Source organism: Mesocricetus auratus, unplaced genomic scaffold (genome assembly GCF_017639785.1).
Source record: "Mesocricetus auratus isolate SY011 unplaced genomic scaffold, BCM_Maur_2.0 Super-Scaffold_100007, whole genome shotgun sequence".
NCBI lineage: Eukaryota > Metazoa > Chordata > Mammalia > Rodentia > Cricetidae > Mesocricetus > Mesocricetus auratus.
The window spans coordinates 63,991,281-64,016,736 of NW_024429191.1; the positions used below are offsets into that span (position 1 = coordinate 63,991,281).

General features: G+C 44.5%; 1 protein-coding gene across 13 annotated transcripts in view; it reads left to right on the forward strand.

Annotated features, from left to right (window-relative positions):
- The window catches only part of Bcas3 (BCAS3 microtubule associated cell migration factor), a 478,038-nt gene that overhangs the window by 373,681 nt on the left and 78,901 nt on the right, over positions 1 to 25,456 (forward strand). The window lies entirely within an intron of this gene.

Consider the following 25,456-nt stretch of genomic DNA (forward strand, 5'->3'; position numbering starts at 1 on the left):
AAACAATAACAGCAACATCGTTAGCCATTGGTACTGTTCGGATCAAGACTCCCCTGAGTTACTGTAGCTTGGCATCCCAGGTGTCTGTAATCAAAAGATAGACAGATGGAGACAGATGTGGATAAGGATGCAGAGAAGTTGTGACCCTCATGCTTTACTGGCAGAAATGTAAGGTGGTGCTGCCCCTTGAGCAAACTCCCTGGCAACTCTTAAAGTGGGTACGGAGAGTCATCAAATTATACAGCAGTCCAAAACATGTCACATATTCATTCAGAAACTTGTGTGTGAATTTTCCTAATAGCATTAGTCATAATACCACAAAAGAACTAACACGTATTTATCAGTTGACAAATGGATATACCCAAAGGAGTTGAAAGTAGACATTGTGTGTGTGTGTGTGTGTGTGTGTGTGTGTGTGTGTGTGTGTGTGTGTGTACAGGATGTTTAGTACAGTATCATGTGAAGTGGTCAAATGATAGAAACAACCCAAATTCCATCAGCAGATTAAACAATATGTACTGTCTCTTCAGTGGAATATTATATAAAAAGGAGTGAAGCTCAGTTTCTACAGTTTCTGTTTGAGTTTGGTGTTTTTTGTGTGGTAAGGAGGGTTGATATCAGCACTTAGCACCCAGTTACGTTCCCACCCTTAATTTTATTTTAACCTAAAGTCTCAGTAAGTTGTCCAGACTTGTCTCAAACTCATGATTCCCCCCTAGCCTCAGTTCCTTGAGTGTCTGGGATTACAGGTGTCCACCATCGCATCCTGCTAGGAATGAAGTTCTCACACAAACCACAGCATGGATGAACTTTTAAAACATTAGTAATGAGAAGTTGATCCCAAAGAGCTCCATGTTATATGGTTCTAGCTTTTTGAACTGCACCAAATATGAAGTCTGTAGAGATAGAAAAAGTGATTGATTGTTACCTACAGCTAGGAGCATAGGAAGATGAGGGGGCGCCTGCTAGCTAAGAGGTACAGAGTTCTTTAGAGTACTATGAGTGTTCAGAGCTAGATTGTAGTCATGTTTGCTCAATTCCCAAAAAGGAAAAAGAAAAAAGAAAGAAAAAAGCACTATTGAATTTTCCATCAGTGGTTCTAAAACCTTCCTAATGCTGCAACCCTTTAATACAGTTCCTCACGTTGTGGCGACCCCTGACCATGAAATTATTTCATTGATACTTCATAACTGTAGTTTTGATAATATAAATATCTGATATGCAGGGTATCTAATGTGTGACTCCCAAGGGGATTGCAGCCCACAGGTTGAGAATCACTGTGTGTATGTGGATAAAATATGTGGTAGGTAACTTATATCTCAGCACATCTGGGATTTCTTAAGGTGTCTCACTTAGTAAAATACAAGCTTTTGCTAATTTCTTCACTGTTGCTCTGTCAGCTTTCCCTTTAGTGTGTGAACATGATTGGATAAGGAGTTCCAATTCCTTCAGTTCGGTTCTTTTTGCAGACTGATTCTGCATAGCCCGTAGCAGCTGAGACATCCACAAACAGCTTTATGTTTCTGCGTCATCGTCCCTGGAGCTTTAGAAGAGGTTATTCTTAGAAAAAAAATAACTGTGGTTCTAATTTTGATGTGGCCAGTGTCTGTTTATTAGTTTCCATCACTGCCATTAGGATAAGCATATGTTACATTCAGTCCTAATCCTGGAACACACAGAGTTGTTCAGTCCATCCTGGTGTAGACCACAAACCATGCTTAAAGTAGTGACCAAGCCATCAGGCCTCCATGGTGAGGTGGCATTGGTCCCTTCTGCGTTTTGAAGAAAAAAGAAAAAGAACCAGGCAGGTCACCACAAGTCAAGTTGGACTTGGCTGTTCCAGCTTCCTTGGATGGCTGTGTGAGGGCAAGCACCACTAAGCCTCCTTTGGCTCTTCTCTCTCTCTCTCTCTCTCTCTCTCTCTCTCTCTCTCTCTCTCTCTCTCTCTCTCTCTCTCTCTGTCTCTGTCTCTCCATCCCTCCCTCCCTCCTCTCTCCCCCCTTCCTTCCCCTTCCCTTTCCTCCTCCCACTTCTACATTAACTCTTTATTTAGCTTGGCTCCAGAGCTTCGTACTTTCCTTTAGTGAAATGTTCATCTCTCTGTTAATTCACTCTCTGCTGTCAGCAGAACTCAAGAAACACTGTGGTTTAACAAGGAGTACATTGTGAGACCTCAGTACCTTCAGGGTCCAAGCCCCCTACTTTGCACATCAGACTTACTCGTCAAGTTAAGGGAAAATGGAGGTTGATGACATTACTTCTGGCTCTGTCCTCTGCTGCTTCGATCCCCACTGCAAAATGAATCTCACCCTTGCATTTTATTTTAATACGATACTGGGGATGAGACCCTGGGCCCTGTGCATGCTCACATGGATGCTCACATGCACCCTATCGATTGAGCTATACCTCCAGGCCATCTCTACACCTCTAAACAAAAGCACCACACACTGCATCAAGAAGCAGAATTTGGGACTGGGGATGTGGTGGTGCTTGTTTAGTTCATATGAAGCACTAAACTGAGTGCCCAGCACCACATAAAAGCCAGTGTGGTAGCACAGACCTGTAATTCTAGCACTTGAGAGGTGGAGACAAGAGGGTCAGAAGATCAAAGTTGTCTTCAGCTACACATTGAGTTCCAGGCTTGTCTTAAGGTGGGGGAGGAGTGAGCATGCTCCAACCACTTGCAAGTCTCCCTAGTGCTAGCCAGTGGCACCTTCAAAGGCAGTTAGGTTCCTTAAGCCGAGGGAGGGCTGTGGGGTACCACTGGAAAAGAATGTGATGTTGTAAGCTCAGTATGCTGGAGTCACCGCTCTGCCACTCAGAGGTTTTCTGTCTTTGGTGAGTCACTTCCCAGACTTTTGTGACAGGAAGAACTGCTGTTATGTAGGAAGGTGGTTATATGGATTTGATGAAATGATGGAAAAGCTTCTTGTTACTTGAAATGAAAGGCTGGTTCACATGGACCAGAGGAGACTGTTGTGGATGTGTGTACCCGGCAAGAGGGACACATACCCCTCCAAGTATACTCTCACAACAGATGAATGCTTAGATGGGCAGCACCAGAGTGAAGGGTCTGCCACACTCATTCATGTGGGCATCAAAGATGGAGGCAGAGGCAGACAGATCTCTGTGAATTCGAGGCCAGCCTGGTCTACAGAGAGCGTTCCAGAACAGCTAGAGCTATGACACAGAGAAACCCTGTCTTGGAAAACAAACAAACAAAAAGATGGAATCAGAGCGGAAGTTTTTCTCTGGGCACTCCCAACTCATTTGCTTATTTGATTTCTATGCTATCTCCACTTTTAAAGTGAGCATTAAAGGCCAAGTAGCCAAAAAAAGAAAAAAATTAGACATATAACACTGTAGAGTGAAAAAAACATCAAGTCACCTCCCCAGTACCCAACCCATATTTTATCACTGACAGCTTTTTCTTTACATTAAAATGACATCCTGTGGGCTGGAGAGATGGCTCAGCCATTAAAGGCTAGGCTCACAACCAAAAGTATAAAAGTACATCCTAGTGTAGTCCCTCTTCCCTTTGTTGTTGTTGTTTTTGAGGCAGAGTCTCAGATGAGCTCAGGTCGATGTGGCACTCACTCTGTAGCCCAGGCTATTCTCTAATCCCCCGGTGATCCTCTTACCTCAGCACCCAGAGTGTTGGGATTATGGACATGAGCCACCATACCTGGGGACACCTCTTCATATGTGTGTATATCTTGGGACTTTTTTTCCTTTTCTTCATGTGTATAATTGTCTTCTTATTTTCAGTGGTACTCTGATTTTCCAAGTAGCACCTCTTGTTGGACATACTGATAGTGCTCCGTCTTTAGTTTTTGTAAATAGTGCTAAGTGGGTGGGGTGTCTTATGCCCATGTTTCATCAATTACGTCATTATTCAAGTCTGACTATTTGTGCTTTATAGAAACACACTTGTATACATTTAGACAGCTCTATAATTAGTTCCTAGAAGCAGAATTCACAAGTCAAAAGATATGTGACCACAGAATACTTTTTGTAGTTTCCCATCAGATATTATATATTAGCTGCACTAATGCATACTCTGCTGGGCAGTAGACTTTGATGCTTCAACCACTGAGCCGCCTTCCAGTCCCTGCCATTTTTCTGAGGGTTTATTGTTCTTATGTTGTTTTGAAGGAGTTTTCCATAATTGAGCAAATTGACTCCTAATTTACTCTGCATAATTGCATTCATTCAAGTTGTTCAGTATCCTAGAACATATCTATAAGATTTTTGCCACACAACATTTTAAAACTTTGTCTTTAAACTCGCAGTAACTTTAATATTTCTGGAGTTCATAATACTTAGAATGGCTTTCTCCGTTTCCCTCGTGTTGATTGTTTCCGTGGTACACCGTCACTTCCGTCCCCCAGCTCTTCCTTTGTACAACAGAGTTACACATGTAGTGGCTATGCAAGAGCTTTTTCCTCAACAACTGTTTCCACTCAGGCTCTTCCTGTAGTGAAAGGAGGCATTGGATTTGAATTCAGAAGACTTCATTGACGGCCACACACACACACACACACACACACACACACCATGCTCTGCCTCTTCAGTTTCTGTACATTGCTTATAAGATTTCACACATCAGTATATGAGAAAGTTCTTTTCACATCTAAAACACTACTTGGAGCCATTTTTTAGTGAACATGTTCACACTTGATTTTCTTATTTCTTGCCATAATTGATCGCAGATTTGAAGTAAAATTTGTCTCTAGAAAAAAAAGCAAATCTCACAAATGTGATTTTCATAGGACCACCTTACCAGTAAGAGAGTTTTCCTGAGCCTTGGTGGGAGTTGGAAAACAAGGAGCAGCTGAGCCTCTAGAGGCTTCCCTGGGAGCTGAACTGTCTTCAAAGTTGGATGAGGTCACAGAAAGTAGGCGGGACATTTGGAAACTATTCAGGATCAGAGAAACCAGTTTGTTTGTATTTTGCTGAAAAAGTTCAAAGGCAGAATCTTGGGAAGTTGGTTATTCTGCAGTGGGACTTCCTGTGTCAATGAGGGAACATTCTCAAGCATGACCTGTGCATATTTCAAATATGCTTGAACACACAAGCTAAAGTAGATGCATTTGGGCTGTGCATGCAGGCACACACCTCAATCCCAGATTCAGGCGGCAGAGGCAGATGGATCTCTATGAGTCTGAGGCCAACATGGTCTATAAAGTGAGTTCCAGGACAGCAAACTCTGATTGAAAAAAAATCAACAAAAAAAAGTGTAGAGAGAAGCCTTCCCGCCAGCCTGGTTCCAGAGCCACATCAATCCCAAATGAACACACAGGACACTATATTAATTATGAAGCTGTTGGCCTTGATTGTTTCTTATTGGCTAGCTCTGACTTAAGTATTTACTCTATAATTGTTAATCTAAGTATTTCTCTTACCATCGAAAAGGGTCTGGACTTCTTACCCCTATGGCAGCTACATGATGACTCCCTGTGTTTCTCCTTCCCAGAGTCCTCCTGGACTCCTAGTCCCACCTATCTTGCTTCCCTATTGGCCAACAGTGCTTTATTCAACAACCAATAAGAGACAGATTTCAGAGTGCCATCTGCCATCAAAAAAGAAATTGCATTTGGATTGATCCTTGAAAACAACCAACGTAAAGAAAGAATGGCTGTGGTGGGATTCACCCATCCTCCTAGCACTTACAAGGGTGGAGCAGAAAGATTACAAGTTGAGCTACATAGGAAGACCACGTCTCGAGAAACAAAAACATAAAATAATTAACTAGAGAAAAATATTATGGACCAGACCTTCACAAGTCTCTCAGATCTTACTTTGAGAGCATTATTCATATCTATCATAGATCAATGCGTTATTCAAATTTTATCATATCTTTATCTAACAAAAATGTGCATTTTAAGCATTTTAGCTGGATTAAAAGTTTTACATAACTAACTTTATAATTGAATACATTCTAACAATAGGAAATGTATGTGGCTTTTGCCTCCCTCACTCCCTCTTTTTAAGAAAGGATCTCTAACTCTGATTATATGGCTGAGGATGATCTTGAATTCTGACCTTCCCGCCTCCAACTTGAAAGTACTAGAATTACAGACCAGTGTCAACATGACTCATTATATGTTGTATGATTGAACCCAGTGCCTTGTGCATACTCAGTAAACACTCTACCAACCAAGCTACTTCCAACCATCTTGCCCTTATAAAAAAAAGCTTTAAAATAAAGCCTAGTGTATCCTGTATCTAAATCATACTTGCAAAGTCTGGGGTATTTTGCTGCACCCTACTGCTTTGTGTATTAGAACTCTCTGGGTAGCCAGGACATTTATTTTAAAATGTTACTATTTCACTTACATTTGTGATGGAAAAGTTCCATTGAATCCACATAGTCTTGGTTTCCAATAGCCGATCTGCCAAACCGTCCACCCACCCAATGCTAGACACTCTGTGATGCTTTATTTTCACATGCCCACTCTTCCTCCTTGGGAGGAGACAGGTGACAAAGGGATGGCCAAATGAATGGGGACACTTGTATTCAGATGTGGTCACAGAAGTAAGTGCACAGACAGTGCAAGTCTCTGGCAACTTTAGCTGTACCCATGCTCAAAAGATGTAGAGACTTGGCGATTGTTGCAGCCACTCTTAGGCTCCGAGTTAACAGCACAGGCTGTGGCTGCATCCTTCACTCTCACAGGCTCTCAGCCAGTCTGACATGTTCATTTGTTCCCAAGGCCATGTTGATTGTTACAAGATGCAGAAGAATCATCAGAAGAGCAGGCCATCTGTCTGGGACTTGGTCACTACCTAGGAAATGTGCCTGGCCAGCCCAGACATCACAGGTACATAACCTTCTCTGTGAGGCAGCAGGACCTTTCCTAGCTCCTGTATCTGTTTGCTAAATGGATAAGTGAGAGAGGCCTGCCCCCACTTTGGTTTTTCGAGACAGGTTTCTCTGTATTGTTTTGGAGGCTGTCCTGGAACTCACTCTGTAGAGCAGGCTGGCCTGGAACTCACAGAGATCCGCCTGCCTCTGCCTCCCGAGTGCTAGGATTAAAGGCCACCAACACCCTGCCCTCCGTGAGAGAGGTTTTGAAGCAGTTGTCACCAAAGCCCTCTTCAGGCTATGGGACTTTGCTTTCCCAAAGTTCTGTTGTCCTAGATCCCTGTCCCCAGGCCGATGTGTTGCGGCCTGAGGCCTATTGACTGTCACTGACCTCAGGGTGTCTCCTGCCACCCAGAGATCCAAACCGGCTACCCTGTAAGTGTTGACCCCAGGCCTCTTGACCCCGGAAATGGACTGCCAGCACTGAGAGCTGAGGTCTTACATCTGCTCAGCTCCCTGGGTTGAGTTTTTCTTCCTGAAACACAGAAAAGGGAGCGGAACCAAGCGTTACTCTTTAGTGCTTGCCAGAGATGCACAAGACTACGAAGCAGCACCTTCCCAGCCTCAGTGACAAAGACGGGACCTCACCTTTGTTCTGCAGGTGTCTTTAACAGGTATCAATTAAACTCTCTTGGCCCCGAAGTGCAACATTCTGCAAACTTCCTTGCTTTTACCCGCAGAGCAGACTGAAGGATAGACTCAGTGAAAATGTTTACTTCTCTAATTAAGCAGAATTAAGGTCTGAACTCAGAACTGTCTTGGGCTGTGCTAGGCATAATTGAGATGCATGAGCTTTGTGTAAATAATGTACCTCTAATTGGCTTTGATTAAGTGCAAATTAGTATCACACTTCACTCCTGTGTGATTTACATTCCTAAGCCCTTTTACAAACTGAAGTACCCTGGGTGGCCGCTAAGGTTTGTTTATCCAGGAGTTGAGGCTGGAGCTGGGATCTGCAGTTTCCCAAAGGTAAAGAGTCTGCATCTGACACTCTTGACGTCCCCCTTCCCGCTTCTGGTCTCGCCTCTGGGTGAGCTCAGTTAGTGGAATGCTTGCCTAGCAATGCACAGAGCCCTGGGTTCCATCCTCAGCACCACATAAATTAAAGCCCGGTGAGTGGGACTGCCTGTAAGGCAGGAGGACCTGGAAGTTCATGGTCATCCTCAGCTACGCACTGAGTCTAAGGCCAGCCTGCGCTACTTGAGACCCTGTCTGCAAAAAAAAAAAAAAAAAAAAAAAAAAAGTTAAAACAAGTAAGTAAATAAAGTATTGGAACTTTGGTGAATTGGAGTCTGTCTTGTGAGACCTTAGAGACTAAACCGGCTCCAGGCACTGGCTGTCAGAACATCATGACACCCTTTTTTCACGAGGAACCAGAAATATTTCGTAAAAGGAAATGACTATGGGAAGATCTCCCCAGAAAAGTTCCCAGTGGGTGGTGCGAATCAACAGATTGCTGCAGAACAGCTTCCTCCAGGATGGCTTTGCTCAAATTCAAGGGTGGGTCTTTGCCTTCGTGAGCCTGGAATATAATCCATTTCCTCTCACCCCCAGGGTCTCTGAGTCTGCCAAGTGAAGCAGCAATGTTGCTGGTGCAGGCTCCTTCTATGCTGGGGGAGGATTGGTCCCACGCAAGGCCTGGGAAGCCAGCAGCAGGGTTGCAAGTGACTTGGTGTTTATGACCCTGGAGGCCATTCACAATCAGCTCTAGGTGGGGTTTCTCCATGTTTTAGCACATTAGCATACTACTGCTTGGTGTGGGCCAAAAAAATCCCGGCATGGCATAGGGATTTTCACACCAGGCAAGAGTGCTAACAGTTGCCAGCATGGGTGGGAATGCTGTTAGCAGGGTGAGTTAACTACTCACTTCACACCCTGTGAAAGTGGCTCCCAGAACAGCCAGAGGGTTCCTTGAGTGTTACCTTCAGAGGACATTAAACCATAAATATGTTTGGTCTCTAAACTCTGCCCTGGGCTCTGAGTGAGAAGGCAGAGCCAATTTAGACAAGTTACATTGCAGAGCTCCTGGCCAGAGCTGGTGAAGACAGGGAGTGTTTCCTAGGTCCACCAGGCTCCATTTGCTTCTTTCTCATTAGGTGGCTTCTTGTGGACATCCTACTGAGCCAGACCCTAGAGATACAGCTAGGAATATGCTCTGTCCATAGCGCAGTCTCGTAGAAGCAGACAGACTGGCCGAGAGAAGTAACAGTCAAACGTGGCCTGCAGTGTGGCAGAAGTCAGGAGCAGGTGTCGAGCTGCCGTCGCCATACTGTGCTGTTTAGTAGCAGTTTGGAGTCAGCTCAGGACTGCGTGCCATTCCAGAAGCCTGTGCTCGCTAGTCCTTGGGTCTATCTTGTCTCTGGAAACAGTCATAAAACACCATGCTAACATCTGTCTAGGGTACAGATGTGTCCACTGATGTTCTCGGCCCTGTCTTTTTCATTCTCCCTCATGACCTCAGAGCATTCGATAGTATAATTATTGTTCCCATTTTAGGGAGAGTCAGATAACGTCAGAGCGAGTGAATGACAACTCGTCAGTAATCCCACAGATGTGGAGCAGCCAGGACTTGAACTCGGTTCTTACAGCTACACAGCTTCACTGGTAATCACAGGTCCTTCATCGAGGACTGGTGGGCTGTAGGTCACAAGTCCCAGGGTTTGGGGATGACTTTCTCCCAATTTGGTCATGGCCTCATGAGCAAGTCACTTCCAGTCTCTGTGGCAGTTCCCTCTTCAGATGAGGCGGGGGCGGGCCATGAGGGCCTTTCACTGCTTGCAGCAGCAGCGAGTTTTGTGACCTGGCCTAAAGTGTGCAATATTGATCTTTGTGAGTCTTGACCTGTGTGCTTGATTCCAGAAAGCCTCTTAAAAGGGGGCGCGGTGTCTTTTCTTGTCAGAAACAGATTAACCAGCAAGGCCCTAAATTATCAAGTTTAAGAGCTTTGTCCCTCTTGTCCTGACCATCTCTGTCCTAGCCTCAGGGCAGCAAGCGCCTCCTTCTTCACACCGCAGAAGTGGCACTCTCATCTTTTAAGAGATGCAATTCCATCCAAGACCTATCTTTCCTGGTGGATTAGGAGGGGTGTTCCTTTATCTAACTGATAGAGACGACCTGTGTACATCTGCAATCCCTGCACCCGGGAGGCCGAGGAAGGAGGATTATAAATTCAAGGCTAGCCTGTGTCATGTAGCAAAGCTGGGTGTAGGAGGGGGGAAGGGGCAGCAAGCTGCCAAATTCACAGCATTAATGCAGAGTCTCAGAGGGGGCCAATGCCAGTCCTGACAGCAGGCTCTGTACTCTCAACCACCAGATCCTGGTGAGGCTCAAGTGCTTGCTAGTGGTTTGGGGGACCCTAGCATTAAATGCCTTGACACAAAAGATTAGGGTCTTGAAGGAAATGGGGTGGGGTGAAAAGATAAACATGCGTACGGTGTTTGTCTATTTAAAATCACCAGTGTTCACTTCCTAGCATCTCTCTTGCTAGAAGGACCACACAGGCCCAGCTGCCCCAGCTTTGCGTGCTCTCTTGGTCAAGGCCCAGTACAAGCTTGTCCTCCTTCCCGCCCCTTAGTCCACTTGGTAGAACAACTTGTTTCTGACTGTTCATGTTGTCTGGCCTTCTAATGTCATTCTGGAGCTTTGGCCTTGAGTTATATTTCTCAGTGTTACGGAGGAGAGAATGTGTCACTAGGCCTCAACTTGAGATGGTGGCTGTGGGGTGGGCATGCAGAGCTGCTCCGTCTCCTTCCGGCTAGGGGTTTCCTACCATCTTCAGCCCCGTTGGATTCTGAACATCCCTTCTGTTCTTTATTTGTAACTTCTCAACCTCCAGCGTGGATGTTTACATCCCTGTGCGTTACTGCAACACGAAACCACTCTGTCTTCTGAAAGCAAATAAACTGGCTTTAATGGTGTTCAGCTACAGCGGCAGCTCTAGGGTTAAAAGTTTTAGCAGGCAGACTGGCCAGCAGGAGTTAGTGGTGTGGAGTACAAGGGACGCCAGGCTGTCTCTAAACTTTTTGGCCCTCCCCAAGTACAGAGATGAAGGAAGAGCTTCTATAAATCACTGGAGATTAGAGGCCCTGTTCTTGCCGGCTCCGCAGGGCTGCACTGCTTAGTGTCAAAGCCTCACGTATTACTTTAACAGCACTCCTTTCTTTATTAAATCCACTTTGAAATAAATATATATATATATATATATATATATATATATATATATATATATATATATGATCTTTCCAGTAAGGGGGAGAAGGCTAAAAGGATTTAGAAAGTATCTGTTATGTTACATTACGGAGACTAATAACTGTTTGGGGAGTAAGTAACATTTTTGCACCATCTTAAGCCGAGAGAGAGAGAGAGAGAGAGAGAGAGAGAGAGAGAGAGAGAGAGAGAGAGAGAGAGAGAGAGAGAGAGAGAGAGAGGGCCGTTCCTAAGAATCAAGTTGTTTGAGAGTTTATGTCACCCTGTGTCTTTGCCTTCTAGCTCCTTCAAAGAGTGAGCTGGGAAAATGGCGTGAACATTAATAAGAGCAAAAGAGCGTGTCTGGGAACACACCAGTGGCTAAATGTTTCAGTAAGTAGGAAGGGCCTAGAGACAAGGAGAGGGAGGGAGGGACTGAGAGGAAAGAGGAGGGGTCTCAGGGGGAGTACAGGCAAGGAAAGAGTTCTACTTTTGTACTTAAAAGAAAAAATGCAAACTCTGTGTTGGTTTGGAGGCTTATCTCCTTCATCTGACTTTAATGAAGACATATTTCAAGCAGCTGCAACCATGTCAAATGTCATATTTGGCTCAAAACTTCCACCTTCCAAGTGGGAGGTTTCTCAAGACCTAGAAGTCCATAGTAATTATAAACTAATTGGCTAGCACTGGCAGCAGTCTAATTGTCATAAAGCTGAAGTCTAAACTAGTTTCTGTAGGTGACATCAGAGTGGCGAGGGCCACTGATTTGTATCGCTAATGATGAGTGCATGGCCTTCATTATACTGTTCTCTTGGCTTACGTTTTTTTTTTAATGTCATAATAGAAAAATAAATCAGTTCGAATAAAATACTTAGCACTAAATGTAAAAATAAACTTACCATGAGCCAACATTTTAAATCACCAATTATAGCATTTTAATTTATACTTTCAGAGAGGTCTCAGGATGAAGAAAAGCCACTCAAAGCATTTGGTTGCCTCTAATTTTCTACTACTGAAGGTTCTTTGTGTTTTTTTCCTTTTTAGTCAAATGGTAATTACTTAAGCAGAATTATTTCAAGAGGGTAAGATTCCTCATTAAAAGTCTTCAGAATCTTGGACTTTGTTAGCTGGCCTATTTTAGCCAAGTACCCACAAGCCAAGTCCATTTTGTTTATAGCGCTTCATTTGTTTATTCAACAAACTTTTGACTAACAACTACTATGCCACCAGACACTTCTCTGGCTGCCATGGATAAGACAGCCAGTGGCCCACACTGCCACTCTGGAGAGGCTTGCAAGTCCCAACAGACAGGAAAAACTGTCAATCAAATTCTTGGCAATTCATGCCTGTGAGCTCAAGAGCCTGAGGCAGGAGGATTACCTCAAGTTTAAGACCAGCCTGGGCTACATAACAAGATTAGGTTTCAAAGAGGGAAAAATCAAGTGTAGATGAAATGTACAGTCAGAGTGAGGCTCCGAAAGTAAAACCAAAGGTAGATGAAATGTACAGTCGGTGAAGGTTTGAAAGCGAGGGCTGGTTTTAATGTCACTGTGCTTGTCTCAGGGAAGACAGTTGACTGTGTTTGTTGTGTGAGTTGGGGAAATAGTGTGAGATTTGAGAGGGGTCAGGGATCTGTTCTGTTTTTATTTAGTTTTTTGGTAATTTCATATATGAATACAGTGTAATTAGATCTAGGGATCCTTTTTGAGCTCATTCTTGCATTGTTCTGGTATGATATGATTTCCATCTGCATTTTCAAGTGTGGAAAGAGTTCACACCTTACAAATGTGGTTCATATTTGCCAAGAAAAAAAATGGCTTGTTTTGTAGCCTTTCTCATCCAAATGCTGACAGGTCGAAGCTCTTTCTTCTGACAGACGGCTTGTCATGCCATAGTGAATTGCGGTTCTTCGTTCATGGTGGGTTGAGCTTCGAGCATGCTTTCATGGGTCTAGGATGGCTGCCCAGTTTTAAAGTAACAGCTCTTAAAATAGCTGGAAATGGATGTGGGACTCAGGTTTTGTTAAAGCGATTTAGAAGCACTTGCATGAACATTTGTGTACTCACTTGCATGCCTGTGTGAGTGCCCACGTGACTGTGTGTGTGTGTGTGTGTGTGTGTGTGTGTGTGATAGGACCATTTGCACAGCAAATACAGGGTGTGGAGGCTGTGAAGGCCGAGGGGAAGGCTTCCGTCTGCCCATCCTGGAACAGTCACTCAGAGCAGCATTTAGTGTTTATTAGGAGAGAACAAGTCTATAAAAGGAACAAGAGGTTCAGTCATTACGGAGTTGGGCGACAGGAGGCAGCTGCCAGGATGACTTTGAGATCCTAGAAGAGTTGCCACAAGTAACACACTGCAGCTGCTGGGATCATTCAGTGGCTATGCAGAACTTGGCACCCACTCACCCTGCAGGGATGGCAATCAGGGGTCACCCAGTGTTTTTTTTAGATAAGTTTCTCCCCCTCTCCTTTCTTGTATTCTCTTTTGTTTTCAGGTAGGCTTGAAGCAATTAAGAGCCGACAGCCCCGTAGTTTGATTTAAAGAGAAAAGAATGATCATATATTCTTGGGGGCTGGGCAGGTAAGACCAAATTGGAGAACTGAAGGGCCCCTACTCTTGCCCACTTGCTTACACATAATGAACAAGTTGCTGTAGTTTGCAAACCATCACTTGCATGATGTCATGAAAGTAACAAAGTATGTGAGCTTCACTTTTGTGAAACCTACCTGGGATGTCTGTTTCTCATCAGCACAGGGAGCATACTTGCAAAGTTGAACCCCTCAACTTTAACATTTTCCAATTAAATCCTATAAAGTCAAGCAATGGCCGTTGTTCACATAAGCCCAAAGAAAGGCTATTTATGAAGGTTATCCTTGACAAATGCATTATTTGATATGTGTGTAAAAGCTTTTGATAATACTTTCTCAAAGAACAAATGCCAAAAAATGCTTAAGGTTGTGGGAGAATTCCTATGAACTGAGAGCCTGGGAGCAAGCACAGAGACCAGCAGCATGTCAAGATGACTACCAGAAGAGATACGGCCCTGACCTTATGGGCAGAGGACAAGTGTGTGTGTGTGTGTGTGTGTGTGTGTGTGTGCATGTGAGTGCATTTGTGTGTATGAGAGAGTACATGTGTGAGTATGTGTGTATGAGAGAGTGCATATATGAGTGTGTGTGTGTGTGAGTGCGTGTGTGTGTATGAGAGAGTACGTGTGAGTATGTGTATATATGAGAGAGTGCATATGTGAGTGTGCGTGTGTGTATGAGAGAGTACGTGTGAGTGTGTGTATGTGAGAGAGTGCATATGTGAGTGTGCGTGTGTGTATGAGAGAGTACATGTGAGTGTGTGTATGTGAGAGAGTGCATATGTGAGTGTGCGTGTGTGTATGAGAGAGTACGTGTGAGTGTGTGTATGTGAGAGAGTGCATATGTGAGTGTGCGTGTGTGTATGAGAGAGTACATGTGAGTGTGTGTATGTGAGAGAGTGCATATGTGAGTGTGCGTGTGTGTATGAGAGAGTACGTGTGAGTGTGTGTATGTGAGAGAGTGCATATGTGAGTGTGCGTGTGTGTATGAGAGAGTGCGTATGTGAGTGTTTGTGTGTGTGAGCGCGTGTGTGTGAGAGAGTACGTGTGAGTGTGTGTATGTGAGAGTGCATATGTGAGTGTGCGTGTGTGTATGAGAGAGTACATGTGCGTGTGAGTATGAGAGAGTACGTGTGAATATGTGTGTGTGAGAGAGTGCATATGTGAGTGTGCTTGTGTGTATGAGAGAGTACGTGTGAGTATGTATGAGAGAGTACGTGTGAGTATGTGTGTGTGTGAGAGAGTGCGTATGTGAGTGTGCGTGTGCGTATGAGAGAGTACGTGTGCGTGTGAGTATGAGAGAGAGTGCATATGTGAGTGTTTGTGTGTGTGTGAGTGCGTGTGTGTATGAGAGAGTACGTGTGAGTATGTGTGTGAGAGAGTGTGTATGTGAGTGTGCGTGTGTGTATGAGAGAGTACGTGTGAGTGTGTGTATGTGAGAGAGAGTGCATGTGAGGGGGCGTTGACAATAGTCACAATGTATATTTAGAAGGAGCTCATCTCACAGCCTAAGAAACCCTTTCTATCCCATCTTGTGCAGGCAGAGGTCACAGGCGGATGTTTGGAGTCTTTTGTTATTTCGGTCCACCTGATTTGTTTTGAGTCAGGGTCTGTCTTCACCATGATGGACCGGCTGCCTGGCCTGTGAACTTCCAGGATCTGCCTATCTTTGTCACCTCGCACTAGGGTTACAGGTGTACACCTGCCTTTTACATGAGTGTTAGAGATTGACCTGAGGTCCCCTTGCTTTCCCAGAAAGTGCTCGGCCTAGAACCTCTGCTGAGTGCTAGGAAAGCCCATGTAGAGGAGAGCAGAGCAAGGCCTCCATATTCTGTCACTTGGAAGCCAGTGTTCTCAGATAGTAACCCCACACCCTCAGGTCATCACCATGTGATCAGGTGGTCAGGTCCACCAGAGAGAAGAATGGTGTTGGGAGACTGTGCAGAAATGCACATGGCCACGTACCTCCTCTCCTCCTGCAGCAGGGTTCCAGAGACTAACTAGAAATGCACTCGAGTGGGTCACAGTGTCTGTGATGAAGATGTAGCAGAACTCTGCCACAACTAAGGCCTCTTTGAAAAAAAAAGAATAAACTCAGCATGGAGGTTCATGCTTTGAACCCAGCTACTTGAGAGGCAGTGGTGGGAGGATTGCAAGCTTGAGGTCAGCATGGACTACAGAAAATTAAATAAACAGGGGCTGGGGAGCTGACTTGGGGATTAAAAGCACTTGCTATTCTTTGGGTTTTATTTTATTTATTTATTTATTTTGGTTTTTTCAAACAGGGTTTCTCTGTATTGTTTTGGAGCCTGTCCTAGAACTCGCTCTGTAAGCCAGGCTGGCCTCGAACAGAGATCCGCCTGCCTCTGCCTCCCGAGTGCTGGGATTAAAGGAGTGTGCCACCAACGCCAGCACACTTGCTATTCTTGCAGAGGACCTAGGTTCAGTTCCAAGCACCCACCTGGTGGCTCATAACTGTCAGTTACTCCAGTTCCAAGGGATCCAACACCTTCTTCTGGCCTCCACAAGCACAAACATAAAAAGCAGGCAAATACTCATACATATAATTAAATAAACAAACACAGTAACTGTATAGAAGAAACACCAACTCCTAAGGTAGAATGCCTGTGTTTTTATTCTTACCCCCGGATGTGCAGCAGCACTACGATGTCTCTACCCTCACAGGTGCTGTACCTATTTGAAGGACAAAGAACATCCCGCCAGGCTGGGAAAGAAGAACATCCCAAGTCTTTTTAAACACCAGATTAAGCCCCATGAGGAATATGCAGAGTTATGCTAGCCACACCATGGTATTCAGAATTCCTTTTGTTATTAAAAAATTCCACACTGGTCGTTTGGGTTCAGGAGGCCTGAGTGGGGATAAGGAGTAGAGCTTTTGTCTGGTGCTGTTTTAATGAACGGCTTCAGGTGTTGGTGGGCGAGCTGGCTCTGAGAGGCCCTGAGAAGCACAGATGGGGCTCAGGCCCGAGTGGCTGGTCCTGTTGGGTACTCCTGTAGTTCATCTGTCCTGCCACTCAGTGTGTCAAGATTCTTGAATAAGAATAACAGAATAGAGTGGGGACCATCCAGCCCCACTCGTTCAGATTCAGCCTGTATTTGATGGCTGGAATACAATGAGACTTTTCCAAATAGAAAAACTAGTCCATTCTGCTCCCCTGAATGGCAGAGCAGTTAAGTATTCAACCACCCTGGTAGTAGGAAGTAAAGAACACTTGTATCCATGTAACCAAAGTCATGGGTGATGTCACTGCTGCCAGCTATGGCCAATGCTTTGGGAAGGAGATAAGCTGGGAATCCTGCCTTTTAAATAGTTCCTGATGCAAGACTATGCCTTGTTTGAGGAACACGGTTCCCCTAAGATGTGTGTCTACCCTTCAGAGGGTATGTGTCATGATAAACTGCAGGAGGTGGGCAATCCGGACAGGGAACACCTTTGAAGTGGCTCACAATATCTGGAGTGATGGTGAATTCTAGTCAGCATCGACCTTCCTGAAACCTAATTCTCCAGTGAAGGGCTGGTTGCAGAGCAGGTGATCAGAACGGGAGGCGTTCATGACAATTTCTGTCAGAAAGCACTCTGCCTCCTGGGAGAAGGATGAGAATGGAGAGCTCTGTCTCTGAGACTACCATTGCCTGCCACTGTCCCCAAGGTGGAGGGCAGGGAGAGTTCTGTTGGAGTAGCTGTGTCTCTCTGGGAGAAGCTACCATCAGCTCAGTGCCACTATGGAGACTGAGCGGCACCTACCAGATGGAAGTTATTTGGTCTCTTCTTACCTCTGTATGTAATTAGGAGTGGGCGTATATGTAGAGACCAGACATCAACGCTGGTGACTTGCTCCATCCCTCCCCACCTTATTTTGTGAGATAATCTCTCACTGAACCTGAAGATGCGGTAAATGGTTTGTTCAGTGAGTCCCAGCCCTGGGGTTACGGGCATGTCCCACCCCACCCCTTTCTTTACATTTAGTGTATTTGCTGGGATCTAAACTCATGTCATGTTTATGCAACAGCTACATCTCCGATTCTTCACCCTTTTATTGTAGAACCTCTTTCTGCTGCCAACCAAACCAAAAGACTATAGTCTGTGGAGAGACTTTCCTAGTCTAAGGTCCTTTCTCCCTTTTAAGGGAGAAGGAAAGAAAGATTGTGGTATAGGTGCCAGCATCCGTGCCACCTGGACATCATCTCCAGCTAGACTGCTCTTCCCTAGTCTGTCTGCTTCCTCCTCCCTCTGTAGCTGCCCTATCTCTGTAGGAGTGAAATGTAGTTACTACAATGTGTATTCCATTTTGTTTGATTCATTCATTTATTCAGCAATTTGTTGCGCACCAGTCATGTACCTAGAGGGGCTTCCTTTTGAACTATGACTTAAACAACTCTTGAAGAACAAGTTGGGGTGAGCCAGACAGCAGTTAAGTGGGCCCAGCATGGAATGCACAATGTCCATAGGGGAGAGAGTACACATTTAGCTAAGTAAAGCCAGGTTGCAGTTGGAGGAGATAAGGTAGAAGCAATAAGACTATAACAAGTTGGTCCTGAGGAGCTTAGGTTTCATGGCAGTGAGGCATTAGGTGGCCCTCACAGGATTTTAAACAAGATAATATATGTGATCTAGAAAACCTACTTTGACTAGAGTTTAGAAAATGCATTGAAGAGGATAGATCCAGAAAATCCATCCAATACAAGCTACATTGATCTTGGTGAAGAGTAACCACTGCCTGAAGGTTGTCATAGGAATAGAGAGGTGGGTGCCAAAATGTAGACGGGTGGAGTCTGTGGCATGGAGGGGCCTGTGAATAAGAGGTGAGAGTTTAGGAAAGTTAAGTTCTGGCTTGACAGCAGAAATCAAAGGTATACATAAGGAGGGTGGAGGGCAGGCGTCTACTTTGAAACAGGAATCTGAAGAGCTTCAAGAAGAGCTAGGAGTCCTGGGAATGCAGCCTAGTGAAAGGGCCCTTTCTTAGTATGTTCGAGATTCCTGAGGCTGGAAGTTCCTCACCTAGCGCTGAGAGAGAGGGAGGGAGGGAGGGGGAGAGGGGAGGCATCCAGCACTACTAAGAGAAATAGGGGCCAAAGTCACACATCTTTTTTTTACTTTTCTTTATTGATGTAGACTGTGCAATGCCTTGTTGGGGGTGGGGACATGGAGAAGGGCATGTGGGAACTCTCAGCATCGAAGAGAATTTAGCACAAACCTCTTGTTGAGATTATTTTCCAAAATTTGACCAGATGTTTAAGCAAATTAGCAAATGATTAAAGCAGCCATCGGCAAAGATCTAGACCCCTGTGGGGATCAGCAACAAAGCAAGATTAAGAGAAAGTCTTACCCAGGTGTTCTCACTAGTAGAGAGGTTAGTCTGCTATGGGTCCCTAAGGATGGAAGGGTGGAGCCAAATCCAGACAAGCTGAATCAGACGGACAGGGCAGAACAGGGAGTATAGAAAAAAGTCCAGACATTATGCTCCCTCTGAAAAATCTCTTCTGCTCAGTGGCTAGTTATTCCATCCATAGTTAGTAACACATTTTAATGGAGTTCAGCACTTAAAAAGGAATGTATCAGTGCTAGGGAGATGATAGTTCAGGGGGCAAAGTGTTTGCCACAGATAGGTTAGGACCTAAGTTCAGGACCCCAGAACCCACATAAAGATGGTGCTGTGACAATTGTAATCCTAGCACTCCTACCTGGAGATAGGAGATAGAAGGAGAAGAATTTCTGAAGTCATGCTTGGCATACAAGGATCGCAGGCCACAAGAGAAACAAGATGAAAGGCAATAAGCAACAGCCAATGTCCTATGACTTCTACACACATGAACACACACCCACCACATACACAAAGATTAAAAAACAAATGTCTCTAAAGTGTTCAAGGTAGGTATGGTGATATACTTCTGTAATCCTAACTTTTCAAAGACCAGACACAGGATCAAATGTTTAAGACAGCCTGGGCTATGATACAAGACCCTGCCAACCCTCCAAAAAAGATGGTTTCCACATTTCATTTTGCCAAAACAAATGGACGTGAACTCCAGGCAGAGTCTTGGGAAAGTCAATTATCCCCTGAAGATTTAGCTTTGTTCCTCAAAAAGTAAAGTGCCCATCCCAACAGATGTCTAGGGTCACATTCAACACTTTCATTCATATCTCTGTCCGTTTCTGGTTTGAAAAGTCCATGAGTCTTGCTTAGAATAGTAGATCCTTCTTGCTCACCAAAGATGCAGGCCTGGACATGAGCAGACCACTTTGGTAATGTGCACGTGCTGTGTGAGATGAGTAGTAGGGCTGGGCAGTCTGGAGACACTCAGTACAGTTCTGGACCCACTGGGGTTCAGTTAGGATGCCAGGGTTAGAAATCAACTGTCTGCCAAAAACAATCAACAATAAGACAACAAACATCTAGTCAGATTTCTAACCAGTTTCATCTAGGGACTGTGTTCTTTTACAGTCTTCAAATTTCAGTAAAAAGAAGTGAACAGGATTTGGGAGCCAGTATAGAACAGTCCCCAAAGCCTCCCCCTCTGTGAACTCCATCTTTCACTCCCTCTCCCCTGCCCTGGTGATGATGAAGATCCTGGGTGACTGGTTACAGCTTTTCTGTCTTCTTCCAAAGGAGATTCAGAACCCGGGCCTCCCCAGAGAGAGACCTGAGAGGTGACTCCCCTGTCACTTTCTGCATCCCAGGCTGCCTCCTCCATATGTATTCTTATCGCTTCTCTGCTTATAAGGCAACAGGCAGTTCAGTGCCCTCAAATACAGGTCATCTGCCAGTTAAAAGTCACATGATTTAAGACAACATTTGCAAACAGGGCATACTGGTAGAAACCTGTAATCCCAGTCCTCAAGAAGAGATAGGAGGTTCAGGCGGCAGCATTAGCTACATAGTAAATTGAGGCCAGTATGGAAATCTGTGAGACTCTGTGTAACAAAGAAAGCAGGGGTGCGGTGGGGGGCGAGGATAAAAAAAGCAAAAACACCTTACGTTGTAAACAATGGGTTTCTGAGTAAAGTTGGCTAGTGTTTGAATTCATTCATGTAACAGGGCATTTCCATAGCATTTTGTTTGTTTGTTTGTTTGTTTGTTTTTTTGAGACAGGGTTTCTCTGTGGCTTTGGAGGCTGTCCTGGAACTAGCTCTTGTAGACCAGGCTGGTCTCGAACTCACAGAGATCCTCCTGCCTCTGTCTCCCGAGTGCTGGGATTAAAGGCGTGCACCACCCAACGCCCGGCTCATAGCATTCTTTAGAAGGCCTGGGATTTTTTTTTTTCAAAAGAAGTCATTAGTTGTTACTTTCTGGTGGCAACTGTATCAAAATATTGTTTCTCTTCCATGTATCAGACATCCAGAGAGGTTGAGTTACATGCCTGTGGTCACACAGCCAGTGATCTGAAAGGAGCAGGCATGATCTGGGTGGTAGCAAAGCTGAAATGTTTGGGCTCTGACAGCATAAGTTCGGTAGAAGGGTGTCAGACCTAAGGCGGGGAGCGAGTGCAGCACAGCCTTCGAGTCCCCTTATTCTCCCAGGAGAGCTGTATTTCTACTTCCCTGTCTATTATGACAGGGTTTTTTTTTAATGATATAAAATTTATGTGTATGTACGTGCATGAAAATATGTGGTGGCTCACAGATACATATATAGAAGATGAAAGAGAAAAATGGACAACTTATAATTACAGATATTTTCGTTCATCTGGTATCCAGATGATCTCCCTTGATTCTGACAGTTTTGACAAATCAGTTTATTAAAATTGTAAATGTAACCCAGAGCTATTTAGTTCAGCTCCAGGCGGAAGGTGCTCTCCTCCCATTATATTTTGCCGTCGTGTTATTAGAAGTAAATACAGCTATGCCTAGGGACAAAAGAGCCAGCCTTCAGGGAGAATGATGGAACTTGCTGGCTGTGGGCCCACATGGTTTTACTGTCCAAAATCGTAAGGATATTTTCATATGGCTTAAACCTTGATCAGCCAGAGACAGTGTCTGGTCCCCATGCCTGCCCGCCTCCCCTGCAATTCCTTCCTGACCCCTTCAAAGAGTAAGCTCATTCTATCGGCTCCCACAAGGCTGCAGGAGACATTATTCAGGTGACTCGAGGCAGGAAATCATCAGCATGGTGGATTCCGATTTGGGATCTATAGGACTCTGTGCTTAACAGCAAGGGAAACCCACTGGGAGATTGTATGACCCCAGCCAGCATGGCGCAGGGAGGCAAGACGGGAGAAGAAATGTCTAAAAGGTGCTGGGGGGGGGGTTCTTGTTCTCCTTTTCTCACTTTTTATTTAATTCTGTCAACTGTGGTAGAAAGTCTGGAGTGTTTGTTTCCAGTCTAGTTAGCTTCAGCTGTCTTTTCTCATGCCACTCTGGTTTTGTTGTGCTATCCTTGCTCATAACTTCGCTACCCACCAGCCATTTGTAAATACGCAATTATTTCGGAGGCAAGCAAGTCACCATCCTCATGCTATTGGCAACGTGGTAAAACCTATGGAGCCCTTCTTGAAATACTATTTATTTTGAGATGGGATCTCAACATGTAGACCAGGCTGGCCCCAAACTCACAGAGCTCCACCTGCTTCTGCTCCCGAGTGCTCGGATTAAAGACGTGCCACCACACCTAGTAATTAATTTTTTAATTTGTTTTTTAAATTATATGTATGGTGGGGAGAGGGGTATGAAAGCATGTGTGCAGGTACCCATGGAGGCAGAGGTGTCAGATCTCCTAGTGCTGGAGCTGCAGGTGGCTAGGACGTGGTATGGGTAGTTAAAAGCAGTATAAACTTTTAACTGCTGAGCCATCTCTACAGCCCCTAATTTGTTACTGATTTTTGAGGCAGTATCTCACCTCTCCAAGGCTATCCTCAAACTAGCTTTTTAGCCAAGGATAACTGTAAATTTCTGATCCTCTTTTCTCTGCCTTTCAAGTCCTGGGATGAAGGGCATATACCTAGTTTTATGTAATGCTAGAGGTCAAACCCAGGGCTTTGTGCATGCTAGGCAAACAAGCACTCTTCCAACTGAGCTATGTCCCTAGCTCCTCAGGATATTTTCAAATGAATAAAATAAAATTTTTTCCGAGACAGGGTTTCTCTGTATTGTTTTGGAGGCTGTCCTGGTACTCACTCTGTAGACCAGACTAGTCTCGAACTCACAGAGATCCACCTGCCTCTGCCTCCCGAGTGCTGGGATTAAAGTCATGTGCCACCAATGCCCGACTACAAATAAAATAAAATTTGTAGGAACGTAATTACTAAAATATTTTAAATAACCACATATTTATGACATAATAATATATACACTTGTTTTTTAACTTAGTAAATGACCAAAATTAATTACAACCATACTTTCAAAGTTGTAATATGTGGACACCAAAAATGAGCAATCAATAATCCACAGACTGCTTTTATAAATAAAGTTTTATTGGAACAAAGCTATGTTCACATCTATGTATATTATTAGGTGTGTGCATTCATGCTACAAGAGGAGGGTCCTCAAACCCTAAAATATTTGCCATCTGGACCCTTATAGGGAAAAAACTCACAATCCTTGGTTTAAATTGCAACAATAATAGCATGCAATAAACATACCAATTTTTATTGCTGACAGTCACAGGGCCTGCTAGCTACTGAGTTTCCTTCACATTAATCAGTGATATAAATGCTCTCAACTTCAGCGAGAAGCTGGTGAAAATAGAGGTGTGATTTGTTTTCCATCTGAAACCACCTGAATTCCATTCATGGATCCCTTAGAGGCCTGTGGTCCCCAGTTAGGGACTTGTGAATGGAATTACCGTTGAGTAGATGTTTTAGCAGAAGGAAGTTGGTCATTCCTTTGCCATGTAAAACATCTGCACCTTTCCACTCCACTCCCAGATTTCAGCATATTTTCATATGAAGGAGCTGTAGGTAGTAAGTAAAACAGAAGTCAGGTCCTTCCTAGAATTAGGTGAGCAGAGCCGCTTTGGATGTGTGCTCAGTGCCACAAAGGCTTCATATCTAGTTCTCGAAGCCAGCCCAGAAAATTGAGATTTTGAGACTGGGGAGCTGTGTTTGCTATGCAATTCTGAGAACCCGAGCTTGTTCCTGTAACCCCAGAGCTGTGGAAGCAAAGCCAGACATCCCCAGAGCTTGCTGGCCGGCTAGCCCAGCCAAATCAGTGAGAGACCCAACCTCAAAAAATAACAAGACTGAAGAAGATACCCAACATAACCTGACTGCCATACCCAAATACACATGGATCGACACACATGTGCACACAGAAAAAAAAGTCTTGAGGCTCTCTATGCACATAGGTATTAATGGTGCCCATCCCATTCCTCCCCTGCCAGGCGAGAAGGCCAGAATTTTCCTAGGTTTTTCCTGTGTTCTCTGAAATAGAACTTGAGTTTTCTCATCCTGTCTCTTAATGTCACACCTAGATGTACAACAGAGCATGACTTTGCCATTTATGTGGCTGTGATCTCTTTTCCCTCCAGGGACAGTTTCTAGTATTCCGCAATAACTCATGTTCACTTAATGTGAAAACTGGTACCATATAATAGAATCTTCAACATGCTAACCACACCATTTGACTAATGTAATGAAAAATTTTCTGATTTCATAATATAATTACTTTAGACTCTTTTCATACATATATACAATGTATCCTCCTCCCACTCCCCTGGACCTCTCCTACCTTCATGCCCTTTTTTGAAATCTACTGGGTCCAATCGGTGCTACCTGCATAATCATGGATACCTTACCCGCAGCCACATCCACAAAGAAAAATGATTCCCTCTCCTCCAGCAGTTGCCAATTGCCAATAGCAGCGTATTGGCTAGGTGTGGAGCCTCATTAGGTCTTCCAGAATCTCTGCTGGGGTTTTTGACAGGCTTGATCTAGTGTGTGTCTTGTAGAGGTCACTGTAACTGCTATAACTGTTTATACATGAAAGGGTGGTGCCATGTCCAAGAGACAATATGTCACAGCACTCCTCCCTGTCTTCAGGCTTACATTGTTTCCACCTCCTCCTCCATGATGTTCCCTGAGCCTCGTAGGGATTGATATAGATAAATGTACCTTTAGGCATTCAACAGTCATTTCTTCTCAGTACTTTGACAAGTTACATATCTCTGCATTGACTGTTGCCCACTGCATGAAGAAGCTACTCTGATGAAGGCAGAGAACTACTCTAGGGATATAGATATAAACTACTTAGAAGGCAGCTTGAGAACATGTTCATTTACCAAAACAGTCATAGCAGATTCCTTTCCTAGGGCATGTGTCCTCGAAGCCATGAATTTTTGTAGATGGAAATTTCTATCCTGCCCGATCCTCCAGCCTTTCAGACCAGCATGGTGGGAATGTGCACTCACACATAACAGTTCATTCACCACAGGGGCTGTGAAACAGGAGAAATAGAAGAAATCAGGCAGGGTCTTGACCACAGTGACCTAAGGACCTCCCAATATGGCCATCCTCCTTTGTTGAGAGCACTAGGAGATACCCTGCATCCAAGCTACAAGAGATGCCCCTCCCTAGAGCCCAGCCCCTGGGTTAATTGACAAGGTCCTGCCGTCAGTGCCCTCATTGCATTGCTCAGGACAGTGAGGTGCAAGGAGCCCAGATGGCAGTAGTAAATGGTGAGACTCTAGAATTCATTTCCACCAGCTTTCAGAGAACAACCAGCCTTATTTTTGTAAAACTCCGCCTTATTTCCAGGATCAGCTGTCGCCCAGGGTGTGCTTTCCTCAGAGGATCCTGAAGTGTAGGCTCTGTGGAGAAGGGCAGTGAGAGGGATGGCTTGGGTCATAGACCCTAAGAGAT